At 48.1% G+C, this 15,002-nt stretch overlaps 1 protein-coding gene across 2 annotated transcripts in view; it reads right to left on the bottom strand.

The window, feature by feature from the left end:
- COL23A1 (collagen type XXIII alpha 1 chain) overlaps positions 1–15,002 on the bottom strand; it is a 314,520-nt gene that overhangs the window by 48,201 nt on the left and 251,317 nt on the right. The window lies entirely within an intron of this gene.

Raw genomic sequence — 15,002 nt, 5'->3', positions numbered from 1 at the left:
ACACTCGGCTGGCAGTAGGCCCACACATATTTATGGATCGCCACCTATGAGCTGCCGCCCCCCCGGGGGGGCAAGTAAGGGGACCCACTGGTGAGTACAAGAGGCAGGATCTCTGACTCACAGAATTTTTTCTGGGAAGGATAGATGCTTAGGAAAACAGTGACTCAGGGAGAAGCGCAGCAAGCTCCTAGGCAGGCGGGGTCCTGAAGGTGAGACATGGTTATCTCAGGGAGGAGAGGGGAGGGAGCCGTGGGGCAGGGATGGCAAAGCTCCCAATGCGCCAGGACCACTGGGCTTCTGAGGGGCTGGGATCCACAGAGATGGGGCAGGGGGTGTCCATGCCATGGCCCGGGATTTGAAAGGCAGGGGGAGGCAGGGAGCACAGAAGGGTCCTGCTCGGAGGAGGGGTGGGAGGGGCTGAGAGTGGGTGCAGGGCAGCTGTCTCCATGTAGGTGATGGTGGCCAGGACTCCTCATGCTCATAGTGGAGAGAAGTGAGTCAGAAGACACTTGTCAGTGAGGACCCACAGGACTTGTTCATCCAATTAATGGTGTGTGTGGGGGGGTTGTGCATGGGGCATAGAGAAAGGAGAGACAAGACAAAGATCTTTGGCCTGAAAAACTGATGTACAGCGGTGCTAATACCCGAGAATGGTAACATGGGGGGCTGTGGGTCCCCTGAGTCTAGACTAGGGTGGGGCAAGGCGTTGGCCACGTGGACAGACTTTTTCACCTTCAGCTAGGGACCTCGTGCCTTGTTTTCCCAGGAAAAGAAAAGCCACTGGACCGATGCCACACACACACACCAGCCTGCACCTGCGTCTCTGCCCAGCCTCCTGTCTGTGTCCCTCCGGGCAACCCGCCCCACCTTCCAGGGGCCCTGCACCCACCGCTGCCTCCCTGCCTGTTGCATCGAACCCACTTTCTCCAGCAGATGCTTCCCAGCAGCTCTGGAACAGCTCCAGTTTCTCTGCTGAAAGCCCATCCTTTGCTCACACGCCCTCCTCCGCTCCGGCCCTGGCTCTCCTCTCCCTCACCACTGGGGAGAGGGGTTTCCTGTCACTGTCTCTAAATTTCACACCTTCCATGCACCTCGTGACCCTCTGATATGGGTTCCATCCCTATCACCACCAGAACGGCTCTCACCCAGTCCCCAACCACCTGCCTCCACATCAGTCAGCCCGCCAAGGATTTCTCCTCCTCATCCCACGCTGCTGAGCACACCCGCCTTCTGGAAGCACTCTCTCCCTTCGGCTTCCAAAAGGTCATGTTCCTCCCACTTCGCTGGCTGTTCAGCTGGCTCCATTTCTCCCAGCCTCACGCAGAGGCTCCTCAGAGCTCATGGCAAAGGCTTTCTTCTCTTCAGTTTTCCGCTGGGCTCATCTGTCCCCGCTCTCTCCTGTCTTCCCCAGGGATCTCATCACGCTCTTGACTACCCTAGGCAGAAGTGTCCCAAGTGGGTGCCTCCTGCCTCAACTGTGCCTCAGAAGCCCAGACTCCCTCCCTCCAGCTGTCTGCTTGCCATCTTCCCTTTAACAGTCCCCAAGACTCCTCAAGCCAAGGTGCACAGACACGCTCATGGTCTTCTGCCCACAAATATGCTCCTCTCCTGGTTCCTAGTCTCTGTGGGGAGATTCCCTCCCGCCCAGTTGGTGACCCGGATAATGACGAGTCCCCCTCGACACGCTCTCCCTCCCCAATCTATTGGCACATCCAATCCACAGACATTCACGGAGGGCCTGCTGTTCTGGATGCTGTTCTGGGCACGTGGGATACGGCAGTGATGATGACAAAGATCCCCATCCTAAGGAGCTCACCTTCTAGCGAGGGAGGTGGCCAAGATACCATAAGCATAACGAACAAGTACATCACCTACGAGATGACATGTACAATGGAGAGAGAGGCAGCGGGGCAGGGGTAGGGGTGCAAGGGGATGGACTCTGGATGGATTCTGAAGGTAGAGCCAAGCGGATTTTTCTCCGGAGTGAGAGAGAGAGGAGTCAAGAAAGATGCCACGATTCTAGCTGGAACAACTGCAGGGATGGAGTTGCCATCAGCAGAGGTGTGGAGACTGGGGGTCGGTTGGGTTTGGCTGGAAGGAGCTCAGCCTTATATACACGTGGCGCTCGGGGGTGTCCCAACAGTTCAAGGTTGGGAAGAAAAGGAATTCCTAGAAGCGGAATGGAGAAAGTGCATTGAGGAGGAGGAGGCTGTTGCCTGTGCCCCTCACTGCAGACAGCTGAGTAAGATGAAGACCAAGACCAGCCCACTGGGGGCGCCTTGGTGGCTCAGTCAGTTCAGCATCTGTCTTCAGCTCGGGTCATAATCTTAGGGTCCTGGGATTGAGTCCCATGTTGGGCTCCCCGCTCAGCGGGGAGCCTGCTTCTCCCTCTGCCCTTCACTCTGCTCGTGCGTGCTCTCTCTCTCTTTCTTTCAAATAAATAAATAAAATCTTAAAAAAAAAAAAAAAAGACCAGCCCACTGGCTCTAGCCACACAGGGGTGAGGGCAGGGGGAGTGATGGGTGTGCAAATCTGGCTGGAGATGGTTTCCAGGAGAAGGACAAGGAGGAATATGGGCAGCGAGCACTTTCAAGCAGTTTCACTGCAAAGGGAAGCAAAGACACAGCAGGTGCTTTGGGGACAAGGGGTCCAGAGAGGGCTACTTCTTCAAGACGAGAGACACAACTGTATGTGTGTATAATGGGAGTCATCTGCAGGGAGGGGAGGATCCAACATGTTGGAGAATGGGGGATTCCTGGAGGGACGACCATGAGGATGGCACATAGAGGTGGCCCTGCTGGAGGCAGGGGCTGGACATCCGCATGTGGGTCTGGCATTCAAAGTGTCACCAGCCACACACGTGCTGGAGTGCGTGTGTGGGATTTGAGCCAGACTGGGCAACACGGTGGGATCCATGGGTTGGAAGATGCAGGAGATGGAAGGAATGTGGGGGTCAGGGAACGAGGCAGTGGGCTTGGGTGAATTGTGTGAATTGGGGTACAGTGACGCTATATTTGCTGGTGATGATGAGGCATTGGTCAATACCATGGGAGGGAGGGCGGCTGGAGGTCCAGCTCACTGAAGGAGGCCTGGGTCTCCTGGGTCACTGGAGGGGCTTCTGTGTGCATATCAAGATCCCCAGGAACTGACCCAGAAGGAGTGTTGGTGGGAGGGCTGCAGACCCAGGAGGTCAAACCCACAAGCAATGAGGGGGATGTGCCGGGGTCAGGGCTGACATATCGCTACTCCAATCTCCACTCTGGGGCCAGGGTGCTGTTTTCAAGATGCAGATCTGAGCATGGCACCCCTTCTCCCCCCAGTCCTCATTTTCCCATTGTTCTTAGGGACAAAGGCCCCAATCCTACATCACATGCTGCGATCTGTCCCTGACTCTCCACCTGAGCCCCTTGAACCCGTGGGAAGAGGGGCGGTGTTACTAAGGGGTGCTGGGCAGACTGGTGGTTATCAGGACAAAGTGAAGCTGGATCTGTGCCTCAGCATGAGCCATGATAAATTCCAGAAGGATCAAAAGGCTTACAGGTTAAAAAAAATTCTTAAAAATCTTAGAGGGAAACAGACCCATAAATACGGAGAACAAACTGGTGGTGGCCAGAAGAAGAGGGGGATGGGCAAGACGGGTGAAGGCGGGTGGGGGATGCAGGCTTCCAGTTACGGAATGAACAAGTCACGGGGATGAAAGGTACAGCATAGGGAATATAGTCAATGATACTGTAATAATGTTGTATGGTGACAGATGGTAGCTACACATGTAATGAGCACACACAACCTATAGAGAAGTTGAATCACTATGTTGTACACCTGAAACTAATGTAACACGGAGTGGCAGCTATACTTCAGTTAAAAAAAAAAAAATCCTAGAGGAAAATTCCTTTCTGACCGTGGAGAGGGAAAGGCTTTTCCAACTACAGTCCCTAATCCAGAAGCCATAAAATGAAAGTCTGATTCAACCGTATAAAACCAAAAATGCCTACAAAGCAGAAAGCACCATAAGCAAAGTCAAAAGCCAAAGTGGGAAAAATATTTCTGACTCATGTCACAAAGGCTGATGTACCTTGATGTAAAAATGCCCCTACAAATCAACTCTAAAAACATTGACGACCTAAGAGAAAAATAGTCAAAAGATATGAACGGAGAGGTCAGAGAAAACATAAATAGCCTAGGGGCGTCTGGGTGGCTCAGTCGGTTAAGCGTCTGCCTTCGGCTCAGGTCATGATCCCAGGGTCCTGGGATTGAGTCCCACATCGGGTTCTTTGCTCAGTGGGGAGTCTGCTTCTCCCTCTGCCCCTCCCCCTACCCAACCCCCAGCTCATGCTTGCACTCTCTCTCTCTCACTGAAATAAATAAAATCTCTAAATATGTAACAGCTTGTTCTCCATGAGAGCACATAGAATCACATTAGTCTTTTTCATAACTGCATGGTATTCCATTTAGAGTTGAAACATACCTCCGCATTTCCACTGTGCTATTTCTAATTTTTGGCCATTGCAAACAGTTCTGCTATGGATATTTTTTTTTTTTTAAAGATTTTATTTATTTATTTGACAGAGAGAGACACAGCGAGAGAGGGAACACAAGCAGGGGGAGTGGGAGAGGGAGAAGCAGGCTCCCCGCAGAGCAGGGAGCCCAATGCGGGACTCGATCCCAGGACCCCGGGATCATGACCTGAGCTGAAGGCAGTCGCTTAACCAACTGAGCCACCCAGGCGCCCTGCTATGGATATTTTTATAAACCTGTCCTTTTAACATATATTTGTAACATATATTTGTAACACATATATGTAACACATATATGTAATACAGATGTGTTAATGCATCTACAGAATACATTTCTAGAAGGATCATCATTGTGGCAATTAGCACAAACATTTTAAGTCCTAATTAGCATTGCCAAATGGGTATCTGCTGTGATTATAGTTTTAACCATCATTTCTCATATTATGAATGAAGATTCGCTTTTGTTTCATATACTTAAAGGCTATTTATGTTTTCTTTCTTTCTTTTTTTTTTTTTTAAGATTTTATTTACGTGACAGAGAGAGAGCCCGCGAGCAAGCAGAGTGAGCAGGAGAGGGAGAAGCAGGCTCGCTGCTAAGCAGGGACTCAATTGACTGAGCCACCCAGGCGCCCCTTACTGTTGTATTTTTAAAAGGTATGCAACAGTGGATTACTATTTATTTAGCCATTTGAGCTAAGTAAAAAAACCGAGAGGTTTTTGTTTGGATAAACATGGTACATCTCTGGGTGTGGACACAGACAGTGTTCATCAGGTTGCCTGTGGGGAGGGGCACTGAATGGCGGGAGGATAGAAGCCTGGGGGTGGGAGGAGGGGAGACTGACTCCCCCCCTTTCCCCTCCCTCGCTCTTTGATGTCACTGGATGCATGTGCGGGGCTTACCAAGTCAGAAAAGGCAATAAGCTTTAACTGAAAACTGGATGGAGTGAGGTCTGTGTTTTTGTCTGGTCCTCTGGCTGTGGCTGCCCTTTCTCACGCTCCGCTCTAAGCTCCCTCCAAGAAAGCTCAGACGGTTGGGGGCGGCGGGGGGGCGGCGCGCAGTCGGCTGAGCCTACGACTCTTGGTTTCGGCTCAGGTCCTGATCTTAGGGTCGTGAGATCGAGCCCCGTGTCAGGCTCCGTGCTCAGTGTGGAGTCTGCTTGAGATTCTCTCTCTCCCACTCCCTCTGCCCCTCCTGCTCATGCTCGCTCAAATAAATACACTTTAAAAACAAAAACCCAGAAAGCTCAGACTGGGATTATCATTGGGAGCACCCGGGGTCCTGAGCGTGCAGTCCGGGGGGCCGGCAGGAGGAGGGGCTATAAGAGTGGCCATCACTCACGCCCGACTCCTCGAGCGCGCTGGAAACCGCGCGGTTTCCCCAAACATCTCATTTAACCCCCGCTGCGTCCTCCCTGGGCACAGATTACAGATGAGAAGACAGGCTCAGAAAGGTTACCCTGCCCAGAGTCACGTCCCGTTCCCCTCAGGCCAGAACCCAGGCTGTCTGATTCTGAGCCTAACAAAGGGGGCGGAGAGTAACAGTTTTGGCAGCAAAAGCTTCCCCCGAGGTGCCGGGGATGGTGCGTGGCACGTCTGAGGTCACCAAGCTAGTGAGGGGGCAGCCCGGACTGGAGGCAGGCCTCGTGGGACCCCAAATCCACGGCACCATCCGTGTCTCCAGAGGGGCGGCCAGCGCGGGAACGGCGGCATTCCGGAGAGTGGTCCCATCGCTAGGGGGAACAGGTCACATTTAGCCCGCCGGAGAGTCTCCAAAGCACCCCAGCCGCCACCTCTCTCGGGTCCTGCTGGCCTGACCTCACCAGGCCACCACTGCTTTCTATCAGCACTACCCCACAGCCTCCTAACTGACCATCTCTGGGCCCCCTGGGACCCACCAAGCGGTGGGGCCTCTTAAAAATGCCCAGCCCTTCCCAGGGCTTTCCCTGGCGCATGGAGTAGCATCCGAATTCCCCTGCACAGCTCTTCGGCTTGGCCCTGCACCTCCTCAGTGCCCATGGCCTTGGTCTCAGGACATCCATGTCCACCCTGGCCCCACGGTCGACAGGCTATGGCTTTCCCTCCTTTGCCCTCACTGGTATCCATCACAGCTTCCTGCTCTATTTCCCTTCCAAGCACTTATCGCCATCTTTAATTAGTAACCCATTTTCCTTGTGGGTTGTTTATGGTCTGCCAGCCCCCCCAGTGAGGCCGCTCCCTGAGAGGTGGGACCCCAGCTGCCGGCTTGCTGCCGTCTCCCTGCTGCCTTGCACAGGGCCTGGCAGGCAGAGCTCTTAGGGGATCAGGGGAGACAGACAGGCAGCTCATCACCACTTCCAAGCCCTGGGCAACTGACCATGCACAGGGTTTGGGCTGTGGCAGCCGTGGCCTCTGGACACGGACACTACGGCCTTCAGAGAGCTGAGCAGCCATGGGTGATGGATCGGGCGGAGGGCTGGGCTCAGGCCGTCCAGGGGTCCCTGTTTAGAAAGTGAGGCAGGCTGCAGGGCCTCCCACGGCCCTGCCCCATTCTGCACACAGCTGTCCAACATGTGTGCCAGGCATTGCCTGGATCCATTGACTTTGCTGTCAAGAATGTGGGGAGCAATGAAATAAGAGCCAGATGACTTGGGAACTAAATAAAATGGGTCAGAGTAGAGGGTTCACTGATCCTGTGGCTTCTTGAACTGAACCGATGTAGCCCAAAGAGGTTCCCAAACCGGGAGCTCTTCGTCCCTCTGGGGAATAGACATTTCCCGAGGGTTTCCCAAAGGGTATATTCCTGGAAAAGCAAACTGGGAAGAATATTTCCCACTGCCTGGCAGGTGCCCAGGCCACACACCGGTTGGGGGGAGCGGGGCGCGGCAGCCTTGGTGCCTGAGGCCCTGTGGACAGTCTGCACCTGCTCCTCTGTGTTGTGCCTGGACTCCTGAGTCCCGCTCTGCCTGCTCCCTGCTCTCTCCAACAGGCCATGGCTTGCGCAGCCCTCTGCGTCTCCCACTCAGCCTGCTCCGGGTAAGAGGCCGTGAAGACCCAGTCCACCACGAAGACAGAGACCTTCAGCCATGCTTCTCTGGGGCTTTTAAACTGAGTGGACTTTTTTTTTTTTAGATTTTATTTATTTATTTGAGAGAGAAAGAGAATGAGAGAGAGAGAGCGCACGAGAGCGGGAAGGGTCAGAGGGAGAAGCAGACTCCCTGCTGAGTGGGGAGCCTGATGCAGGACTTGATCCTGGGACTCCGGGATCATGACCTGGGCCGAAGGCAGTTGCTTAACCAACAGAGCCACCCAGGTGCCCCTTAAACTGAGTGGACTTTTATTTATTTTTTTCTTTTTATTTTTTATTGTTATGTTAATCCCCATACATCACATCATTAGTTTTAGATGCAGTGTTCCATGATTCATTGTTTGTGCATAACACTCAGTGCTCCATGCAGAACGTGCCCTCCTCAATACCCATCACCAGGCTAACCCATCCTCCCACCCCCCTCCCCTCTAGAACCCTCAGTTTGTTTTTCAGAGTCCATCATCTCTCATGGTTCGTCTACCCCTCCGATTTCCCCCCCTTCATTCTTCCCCTCCTGCTATCTTCTTCTTCTTTTTTTTTCTTAACATATATTGCATTATTTGTTTCAGAGGTACAGATCTGAGATTCAACAGTCTTGCACAATTCACAGCGCTTACCAGAGCACATACCCTCCCCAGTGTCTATCACCCAGTCACCCCATCCCTCCCACCCCACCCCCCACTCCAGCAACCCTCAGTTTGTTTCATGAGATTAAGAATTCCTCATATCAGTGAGGTCATATGATACATGTCTTTCTCTGTTTGACTTATTTCGCTCAGCATAATACCCTCCAGTTCCATCCACATCGTTGCAAATGGCAAGATCTCATTCCTTTTGATGGCTGCATAATATTCCATTGTATATATATACCACCTCTTCTTTATCCATTCATCTGTCGATGGACATCTTGGCTCTTTCCACAGTTTGGCTATTGTGGACATTGTTGCTAAAAACATCAGGGTGCATGTACCCTTTCGGATCCCTACTTTTGTATCTTTGGGTAAATACCCAGTAGTGCAATTGCTGGATCATATGGTAGCTCTATTTTCAACTTTTTGAGGAATCTCCATACTGTTTTCCAGAGTGGCTGCACCAGCTTGCATTCCCACCAACAGTGTAGAAGGGTTCCCCTTTCTCTGCATCCCCGCCAACATCTGTCATTTCCTGACTTGTTAATTTTAGCCATTCTGACTGGTGTGAGGTGGTATCTCATTGAGGTTTTGATTTGGATTTCCCTGATGCCAAGCGATATTGAGCTCTTTTTCATGTGTCTGTTGGCCATTTGGATGTCTTCTTTGGAAAAATGTCTGTTCATGTCTTCTGCCCATTTCTTGATTGGATTCTTTGTTCTTTGGGTGTTGAGTTTGATAAGTTCTTTATAGATTTTGGATACTAGCCCTTTATCTGATGTCATTTGCAAATATCTTCTCCCGTTCTGTTGGTTGTATTTTGGTTTTGTTGACTGTTTCCTTTGCTTTGCAAAAGCTTTTTATCTTGATGAGGTCCCAATAGTTCATTTTTGCCCTTGCTTCCCTTGCCTTTAGCGATGTTTCTAGGAAGAAGTTGCTTCGGCTGAGGTCGAAGAGGTTGCTGCCTGTGTTCTCCTTTAGGATTTTGATGGACTCCTGTCTCACATTGAGGTCTTTCAACCATTTGGAGTCTATTTTTGTGTGTGGTGTAAGGAAATGGTCCAGTTTCATTCTTCTGCATGTGGCTATCCAATTCTCCCAACACCATTTGTTGAAGAGACTGTCTTTTTTCCATTGGACATTCTTTCCTGCTTTGTCAAAGATTAGTTGACCATAGAGTTGAGGGTCCATTTCTGGGCTCTCTATTCTGTTCCATTGATCTATGTGCCTGTTTTTGTGCCAGTACCATACTGTCTTGATGATGACAGCTTTGTAATAGAGCTGGAAGTCCGGAATTGTGATGCCGCCAGCTTTGCTTTTCTTTTTCAAATTCCTCTGGCTATTCAGGGTCTTTTCTGGTTCCATAGAAATTTTAGGATTATTTGTTCCATTTCCTTGAAAAAAGTGGATGGTATTTTGATGGGGATTGCATTGAATGTGTAGATTGCTCTAGGTAGCATTGACATCTTCACAATATTTGTTCTTCCAATCCATGAGCATGGAACGTTTTTCCATTTCTTTGTGTCTTCCTCAATTTCTTTCATGAGTATTTTATAGTTTTCTGAGTACAGATCCTTTGCCTGAGTGGACTTTTAAATTGAGTTTGTGGGTAGATGAAATGAAGCTTGCTGGCTGGCAAATCCAGAGGCAGTAATGAGTCCAAGAGCTGACACTCAGCTCAGGTCTCTGGCTCGGATTTAATTTGGCCAGTACCATCAGGGAGGATAGAAGCCTTAGAACCCCGGCCCTCCAGCTGAGAAGCTCTAGATCCTAAGCAGGTGACCCCCCCTTCCTCTCTGGACTGCTACAAAGATTGAGGGACACACTGCACATGCGTAAGGTGCCCAGGACAGCAGTGGTACAGAAGAGTCACCAAACACCGATGTTGGCTAGAATGACAGCATTCTCTCTTTCTGTCACGCTCTCTCTTGGCATGCACACCCACACTCACACACAGACACACATGTGTGTGCACTCGCACACCCCTTAGATCGTAGAGGGGAGAGAAGCACAGCTGGTAGTTTTTTGTTCAGATGGCAATTATAAACTCCAGGGCAACCACTAAGAAAATTATTCCAAAAGTATGCTCCTAACTGAACAGCAGGTCTGAAGAGTGTCTCGTTGAGATGGCATCTCAGAAGGGCCCCCAGCATTTTGGGCAGCATGGTCAGGGATAAGGACGCCTCCCTGGAATTCAGGGTCAGACAGGCCAGCCTGGGCATGGAGGCTGATCTGGCAATCACTCTGTTCACACACTGTGTGGGGCAGGCCGTGGGTACTGATGAGAAGCCCAAGTGGAAAGTAAACACATTGGATTTTTGTTTTGTTTTTGTTATTGTTTTAAGTAGACTCCATACTGGGTGTGGAGCCTGACGTGGGGCTCGATCCCAGGACCCTGAGATCATGACCTGAGCTGAAATCAAGTCGGCCGCCCAACTGACTGAGCCACCCAGGCGTCCCTCTGTGGATTCCTTTTTTTAAGATTTTATTTATTTATTTGACAGAGAAAGAGAGAGCGAGCAGGAGTGAAGAGGGGAGGGGCAGAGTGAGAGGGAGAAGCAGATTCCCCACTGAGCAGGGAGTCCAACTCAGGGCTCGATCCCAGAACCGTGAGATCATGACCTGAACTGAAGGCAGACGCCCAACCAACTGAGCCACCCAGGTGCCCCTGTGGATTCTTTATATAAAAAAGTAAATAAATAAGTAGTGTGATCCAAAAGGCACTCAACACCATCAGCAAGAAGGCAATGCAAATCGAGACCACAAAGAGACATCACCTCATATCCATTAGATAGAATGGCTACTATAAAAAAATAACAAGTGTTAGTAAGGAGATGGAGAAATTGGCACCTTTGTGCTCTGTTGGTGGGTTTACGTCTGGACTCTGGATTCTGTTTCATTGGTCTATGTGCCTAAAGGTGTCTGTTTTTATACCAGTACCATACTGTTTTGATTGTTATAGTTTTATAGTATAGTTTGAAATCAGGAAGCGTGATGCCTCTGGCTTTGTTCTTCTTTCTCAGGATTTCTTTGGGTATTTGGGGCTTTTAAAATCCATTTACATTTAATGTAATTGCTCGGGACACAGGATTTATGTGTGCCAATTTGGTATTTAATTTCTCTATGTTTTATGTCTTTTTTGTTCCTCTATGACCCATTATTGCTTCTTTTTTGTTAAATAGATATTTTCTAGTGTACCATTTTAATTCCCTTGTTTCTCTTGCCATACTTTTGGAATAATTTTCTTAGTGGTTGTCTTGGAGTTTATAATTATCATCTTAATAAATAATTTGGTTTGGATGAATAACAATTTACTTTCAAATGTAAACAAATACTTTGCTCCAATATAGCTGTGTTAGTTATCTCCTTCTTTATACTTTTAGTGTACTTTTATGAAATTACTATTTCATACATCTTAAGCCCATCAACACAGTTTTATCATTATTGCTTTACACAACTGGCTTTTTTTTTTTTTTTTAAGATTTTATTTATTTATTTGACAGAGAGAGAGACAGCGAGAGCAGGAACACAAGCAGGGGGAGTGGGAGAGGGAGAAGCAGGCTTCCCGCTGAGCAGGGAGCCTGATGTGGGACTCGACGCTTAACGACTGAGCCACCCAGGTGCCCCTACACAACTGGCTTTTAAATCAGAAGAGAGAAAAGAGTTACAAATAAAAATACATTTATACTGTCTTTCATATTATGTAGCTACCTCATGAAGCTCTTTATTTCTGTATGTGGATTTAAATTAGTGTCTAGGGGCACCTGATGGTGCAGTCGGTTGGGTGGTTGATTCTTGGTTTTGGCTCAGGTCATGATCTCAGGGTTGTGAGGTCGATCCCTGTGGCAGGCTGTGATCAGCAGGCAGTCTGCTTCTCTCTCTCTCCTTCTGCCCCTCCCCCTGCTTGCACTCTCTCTCTCAAATAAATCTTTTAAAAAAATAAATTACTGTCTCATGTCTTTTCACTTTGAATTGAAGGAATCCCTTTAGTATTGCTTGTAGGACAGACTGATAGAAATATGTTCTCTCCACTTTTTTTCTAATCTGGGCATGTCTTAATTTCTCTTTCACTTTCAAAGTATACTTTTCCTGTAGATTTCTCTGTTAGCAGTTTTTTTTTCCCCTTTCACCACTTTGAATATGTCATCACATTGACTTTTGGCTTTCATGCTTTTCATTAATAGCTGATTTCATGAAAAGAAATCAGCTATTAATCTTACCAAGGATTCCTTTTCTGTGATGAGTCATTGTTCTCTTGCTGCTTTCAGGATTCTCTCTTCATTTTTTTTGCTTTTGGCAATGTGGCTATGATGTGCTTAGGTGTGGATCTCTTTGAGTTTATCCTACTTGAAGTTTGTTAAGCTTCTTGGATGTGTAGAATAATATTTTTTGTTTGTATTTGGGAAGGTTTTGGCCACTATATCTTCATATATTCCTTCTGCCTCTTTCTCTCTCTTCCCTTCTGAGGCCTCCATTACATGTATATTGGCATACTTGATAGTGTCCCACAGGTCTCTGAAACTCTGTTCATTTTTTCTTCATTCTTTTTTGTTTGTCTTCCTTAGACAGGATCATCTCAGCTGACCTATCTTCAAGTTTGCTGATTCTTTCTTCTGCCAGCCCAAGCTCACTGTTGAGCCTCTTCAGTGAATTTTTTTCATTTTAGTTATTGTAATTTACAGCTTCAGAATTTCTATTTTTTTTAAATATACTTTTTATCTCTCTATTGATAGTCTCCATTTGGTGGTACATAACTCTTCTGCTTTCCTTCAATTCTTTAGACTTGGTTTCCTTTAGTTCTTCAAACATAATTTATAATAGTCAACAGAAAATCTTTGTCTAGGGGCACCTGGATGGCTCAGTTGGTTGAGTGTCCGACTCTTGATTTAGCTCATGTCATGATCTCAGGGTCATGAGATGGAGCCCTGTGTCCGGCTCCACCCTCAGCATGCAGTCTAAGCAGACTGTCCCTCTTCTCCTCCCCCTCTCCACGCTTGCTCTCTCTCTCTCTCAAATAAATCAATAAAATCTTTTTTTTTTTTTTAAAGATTTTATTTATTTGACAGAGAGAGACACAGCGAGAGAGGGAACACAAGCAGGGGGAATGGGAGAGGGAGAAGCAGGCTCTCCGCAGAGCAGGGAGCCCGATGCAGGGCTCGATCCCAGGACCCTGGGATCATGACCTGAGCCGAAGGCAGACGCTTAACGACTGAGCCACCCAGGCGCCCCTCAATAAAATCTTTAAAAAAAATCTTTGTCAAGTAAGTCCATCTGGGCTTCCTCACAGACATTTTTTATTGTTATGTTAATCCCCATACATTACATCATTAGTTTTAGATGTAGTGTTCCATGATTCATTGTTTGTGCATAACACCCAGTACTCCATGCAGAACGTGCCCTCCTCAATACCCAGCACCAGGCTAACCCATCCTCCCACCCCCCTCCCCTCTGGAACCCTCAGTTTGTTTTTCAGAGTCCATCGTCTCTCATGGTTCATCTACCCCTCCGATTTCCCCCCCTTCACAGACGGTTTTTATTGACTGCTTTTTTTTTCCTTTTTCATTGCCATACTTTCTTATATCTTTATGTGTCTCACAATTTTTTGTTAAACACTGGGCATTTAAAAGAATCTAATGTGGCTACTCTGGAAATTAGATATCCATCCTCCTTTCCAGGATTTGTTGTTGCTGTTTGTTATTATTGTTGCTCTTTGTTTGCTTAGGGGTTTTCCTGGACTAATTCTCCAAAGTGTGTACTCTTTGTCATGTGCAGCTTCTGAATTCTCTCTTGGTTAGCTTAATGGTCAGCTGAGACAGAGGTGTCCTTTAATGCCTTGATCCAGTACATCTCCCATTCTGTGCCAAGGGGCTCATTGTGTGTGTTGGAGCACAACTTCAGTGCTCTGCCAGGTTACAATTCTGCCTTTGCCTTCACTTCCTGCTTGAGCAGGGCCTCAAGGTCAGCCAGAAGTGAGAGACTGGGGCTCTCTCAGGTCTTTTGTGGACATGTACACAGTCTTGCACATGCATGTGCCTTCTGGATTCCCAGCAATATGCTGGAGCATTTCAAAGCCCCTCTGGGTGGCTCATCCCCTAGATTTTCATTTAAGTGTTTGTGTCAGCTTCTTCCTGTTCCAACTGGTGTTGCTACCTTAGACAGCTGTGACGTTAAACAATTGCTGCTGAGTGTTTTTAGCAAGCACTCCAGGATAGAGCTTTTCCCAGTGAGTGAGCTCTGCATCAGGTCAAATAGAGACAAGTCCTATATATGGGCTTTTCCTGGAAGCTGATAGATAATGACAATTCTCTGGGAATGAGCAGTTAGGGACCTTCAAATTGTTTTGCTTCCTTCAGTGGCTGCTACTTTTCACAGGTACTGTGATTGTGAGATTGATGGTTTTTAAGGCTACCATGGCGCTGGGAAATGGGCAAGTTAAAATGCTACAAACTTCACTGTTCTTAGCAAGATATTTGTCTTGAATAAACATTTCTTGGGTTGTTACCAGACATTAATTTCCAGAGTTCTGAAAAGGCCTATTTTTTCCTCTAGTGTTCTTGCTGTTTTTTATGGAGAAGCAGATTTTCAGAGGTCGTTACTCTACTATTCCAGAAGTGCTTCTTCCATTGGATTTTTAGAAAGGGTTTCTTGGGGTCAGGGTAGATTAAAAACCCTAGCACTGACATGGCAAGACAGACCTGCATGATTGTAGTAGAACCGATATGTAGCTATCCTTTCAAGTCCTAGTTCTTAAATCCCAGAAACTTCTAGAACTCTGAGACCTAAGAACCAACCCCT

This window comes from Mirounga angustirostris, unplaced genomic scaffold (assembly GCF_029215605.1).
Source record: "Mirounga angustirostris isolate CCGP_5_RB_7025 unplaced genomic scaffold, mMirAng1.0.hap1 SCAF_7, whole genome shotgun sequence".
NCBI lineage: Eukaryota > Metazoa > Chordata > Mammalia > Carnivora > Phocidae > Mirounga > Mirounga angustirostris.
This window is presented reverse-complemented; position numbering and strand designations above follow the sequence as displayed.